This window comes from Panulirus ornatus, chromosome 44, assembly GCF_036320965.1.
Source record: "Panulirus ornatus isolate Po-2019 chromosome 44, ASM3632096v1, whole genome shotgun sequence".
Lineage (NCBI taxonomy): Eukaryota > Metazoa > Arthropoda > Malacostraca > Decapoda > Palinuridae > Panulirus > Panulirus ornatus.
The window spans coordinates 7031221-7036220 of record NC_092267.1 but is presented as its reverse complement, the minus strand read 5'-3'; positions in this window follow the sequence as shown (position 1 = coordinate 7036220).

Genomic DNA, 5000 nt, shown 5'->3' with positions numbered 1-5000 from the left:
CAGGTCAAAGGTCAGGTCATCGTACCGTCGCGCTCAAGGGCTTAATAATTGTCAGGTCAAAGGTCAGGCCATCGTACCGTCGCGCTCAAGGGTTGATAAGGGTCAGGTCAAAGGTCAGGTCATCGTACCGTCGTGCTCAAGGGCTTAATAAGAGTCAGGTCAAAGGTCAGGCCACCGTACCGTCGTGCTCAAGGGTTCAATAAGGGTCAGGTCAGGTCAAAGGTCAGATCATCGTACCGTTGTGCTCAAGGGCTTAATAAGGGTCAGGTCAAAGGTCAGGCCATCGTACCGTCGCGCTCAAGGGCTCAATAAGGGTCAGGTCAAAGGTCAGGTCACCGTACCGTCGTGCTCAAGGGGTTAATAAGGGTCAGGTCAAAGGTCAGGTCACCGTACCGTCGCGCTCAAGGGTTTAAAACAACATTAAAACAATACAGGGATACAGACGCGTGCCACAAAAGACGGTCATGCGCACTGTTACGATTTTATGACCCCTGGGATCCTAAGGTGATTACCCCTCCCCCCCCCCCCCACCAAGGTAATCCCCTTAGTATCTGGCTGATTACTTTTTTTTTTTTTTTTTCTCTCTCGTCATGTGTGAAGGTAATCAACACACAGGAGTTACATTTCCCGCCTCCCCCCTTTCTTTCTTGCATCAAAAGTTGAATGTAATCAACGCATTTGGTTGTGTTCCTCCCTCAAATGGATAGAGTTGTGCGCAGGAGGATGGATGTGCTGGAAATGAGATGTTTGAGGACAATGTGTGGTGTGAGGTGGTTTGATCGAGTAAGTAACGTAAGGGTAAGAGAGATGTGTGGAAATAAAAAGAGCGTGGTTGAGAGAGCAGAAGAGGGTGTTTTGAAATGGTTTGGGCACATGGAGAGAATGAGTGAGGAAAGATTGACCAAGAGGATATATGTGTCGGAGGTGGAGGGAACGAGGAGAAGAGGGAGACCAAATTGGAGGTGGAAAGATGGAGTGAAAAAGATTTTGTGTGATCGGGGCCTGAACATGCAGGAGGGTGAAAGGAGGGCAAGGAATAGAGTGAATTGGAGCGATGTGGTATACAGGGGTTGACGTGCTGTCAGTGGATTGAATCAAGGCATGTGAAGCGTCTGGGGTAAACCATGGAAAGCTGTGTAGGTATGTATATTTGCGTGTGTGGACGTGTGTATGTACGTGTGTATGGGGGTTGGGCCATTTCTTTCGTCTGTTTCCTCGCGCTACCTCGCAAACGCGGGAGACAGCGACAAAGTATAAAAAAAAAAAAAAAAAAAAAAAAAAAAAAAATATATATATATATATATATATATATATATATATATATATATATATTATATATATATATATATATATATATATATATATATATATATATTTATATATTCTTATTCATTGTACTTTGTCGCTGTTTCTTGCGTTAGCGAGGTAGCGCAAAGAAACAGACGAAAGAATGGCCCAACCCACCCACATACACATGTGTATACATAAACGCCCACACACGCACATATACATACATATACATTTCACTGTATACATACATATACATACACAAACATATAAATATATACACATGTACATATCCATATTTGCTGCCTTCATCCATTTCCGTCGCCACCGCGCGCCACACACGAAATAGCAATATGTCGTCCGCTCTGGGCACTAGGCATCCAAACTCAGAGTCCAAGACTTGATAAACCCAAACCATGATTTCCCTTGTATGAGAACAGTCCACCAATCAGCGTGGGTCTGCTCCTAACGACTGAGCTAGGCAATTAAGACATTGATCACCGAAGGTCATGTTGAGGATGAACGAGCATGGTTCAACGCCAGGACACACAGCAGAACGGTTTAACGAGCATGGTTTAACGCCAGGACACAAAGCAGAACGGTTTAACGAAGGCTGCAGCACTGTTGAACTTCATGTTCAACGCTGTGATTATTTTCTTTACGATTAACGTAATTATTGATGCGATGTCGTTAATTATATGGTTCATTCCGTGGTGAACGGTGATTATAATTGCCATCGACTGATGGTTAAAGGAGTCAATTTAATGCTGGATGATTAACGATATATGCAATAGATGGTATATATATATATATATATATATATATATATATATATATATATATATATATATATATATATATATATATATATATATATATCATCACGTGTGTATCAAATGGCGTCCTAGCTTCGTCTCTTCAATGTATATCAACTGACTGTTATATTTCTCTCTTGTGTCTTCCCTGATGATGTGATTATGACACGAAAGTGCACTTGGGAACTTTTCGTGTTTCATTTCCCCCATGGACTCATAGGAATATATATATATATATATATATATATATATATATATATATATATATATATATATATATATATATATATATATACATACAGACCTTTTCCCCCCCCCATGAGAGAGAGAGAGAGAGAGAGAGAGAGAGAGAGAGAGAGAGAGAGAGAGAGAGAGAGAGAGCACACACACTCAACCTCAAAAAAAAAGAAGTCGGTCTCTATATTTTTTTCTTTATTTTTTTTTTAACTTCTTCTACAACACAGAGCAGCCAGCCGCTGCCTCAGGTCCCTCCACTGTGGTGAGTCGACCCCCAGCAAGACGTGTGGACGTGTTGGTTGCTGAGGCTGGAGGAGCTAGGAGCTAGGAGGAGGAACTAGGAGGAGGGAGGAGCTAGGAGCTAGGAGGGAGGAGCTAGGAGCTATTAGCTAGGAGGGAGGAAGGAGGAGCTAGGAGGGCGGAGGGAGGAGCTAGGAGCGAGGACCTAGGAGGGAGGAGCTAGAGGCGAGGAGCTAGGAGCTAGGAGGGAGGGAGGGAGGGTGTGTGTGTGTGTGTGTGTGTGTGTGTGCCTGGGGCGCCATGATTACTGCTTCCAGAACGACCAACATTGTGCATGGCTTAAAGTTGCCCAGGAGGAAGAAGGAGGGAGGTCTGTTAGTGCCTCTGACACACACACACACACAGACACACACACACACAAACACACATATGTTGGAAAGGATCACAATTTTGCGCGTGATCAAGTATATTCCTATGAGTCCACGGGTGAAAATGAAACACGAAAAGTTCCCAAGTGCACTTTCGTGTCATAATCACATCATCAGGGGAGACACAAGAGAGAAATATAACAGTCAGTTGATATACATCGAAGAGACGAAGCTAGGACTCCATTTGGTAAACATGTGATTGTCCAAAACATACAACGAGCGTTCATAAACTTTATTATTGATAGAATTTGTTGTTTATCTATCTTTTTATCTGTTTATCTGTGTTGTTTATCTATCTCTCTATCTGTATATCTGTGTTGTTTATTATCTTTCTATCTGTATATCTGTGTAGTTTATCTATCTTTCTATCTGTTTATCTGTGTTGTTTATCTATCTTTCTTTGTGTCTGTGTATCTATCTTTCTGTCTGTGTATCTGTCTTTCTATCTGTCTGTCTGTGTATCTGTCTCTCAGTCTGTCTATCTGTGTATGTATCTGTCTATCTGTGTATGTACGTGGAGTGGATCGTACACCAACAGCCTGTGGGGGAAAAATATATATCATTCACCTTCTATTATCCTTTTTATCATCATTATTCACGTTATCTTCGCGTTATCTTTCCCCCATGAACCATGGCCATTACAAGCAAGGTACCCACCTCCTCCACAACCACCCCCACCACAACCCCCCCCCCCCACACCCCCTATTTAATGGGGGGGGGGGGATAATTAATTTTAGAGGGTGGCAAAGAGGAGGAGGAGGAGAAGGAGGAGGTCGTCATAACCAAACCACTCTGCCTCTATTTAAGATATTCATCTAAAAAAAAAAACTCTCCTTTTCCCGAATTACTTAAGAAAAAAAATTTGGTGTTCCATGAGAGCACAGGCGTAAATAACTATTTAGACTTGGGGGGGGAAAAGAGGAGAGAGAAAAAAAATTGCTCCAAACAGCTCAAAAGTTGTAAGCGTTTTCGCCGTTGTGACGAAGTGGCTGTTTTGTTCGCTAATTGCCAGGGGCTGAAATTGATGCCGGGTTTATATATATATACACATTGGCTTTTAAGTGGTTAGGTACCACATCATTCCATGTGTTCAATGAGTTCATAAATCAAGTCAAAGTGATTGAGATGCGCTTATTATCACGCCTGGCGTTTGCATATCTACTGACGAAGGGTCGTAAGGAAGGTATGTGGAGGTTTTCGTGGGCTCACAGTTGAAGTGAGATGGCCCGGGTGTGTATGTGTGCCCACACCAGCTCGCAGGGTGTGTGTGGGTGTGAGTGGGTGGTTGTGGGGTATGTATATGGCCCCAGACCAGCTGGCAGGGTGTGAGTGGGTGGTTGTGGGGTGTGTATGTGGGCCCAGACCAGCTCGCGGATGTGAGTGGGTGGTTGTGGGGTATGTATGTGGGCCCACACCAGCTCGCAGGGTGTGTGTGGGTGTGGGTGGGTGGTTGTGGGGTATGTATGTGGCCCCAGACCAGCTCGCAGGGTGTGTGTGGTGTGAGTGGGTGGTTGTGGGGTGTGTATGTGGCCCCAGACCAGCTCGCGGATGTGTGTGGGTGGTTGTGGGGTGTGTATGTGGGCCCCACGCCAGCTCGCGGGTGTGGGTGGGGTGTGAGTGGGTGTGGGGGTGGGTGGGTGTTGTCCACGCAGACAGACACACCCACCCACACACACTTACAACCCCAGCGGTGCTGTGGAGTGTGGGGGTGAAGGTGGCCGACAGAAGAGGGAGTTTTGGGTGTGGGAAGGGAGCCAGATAGATAGACCGAGTTCATGTTGAGGGTGCGTTTGGCGTGCGTCATCGCTGCGTTCATCTGCGTCAAAGTCGGTGGTGCGTTAGTGCGTTAGTATGCATGCATTCGTGTGGGTCGTTAGCGGCGTGTGCTGTGGTGGCGGTGTGGCCAACGCGTCTCATGTTAAAACCTCACAACACAGGAGGTCCTGTGTTCTAGCCATGTTAAAACCTCACAACACAGGAGGTCCTGTGTTAT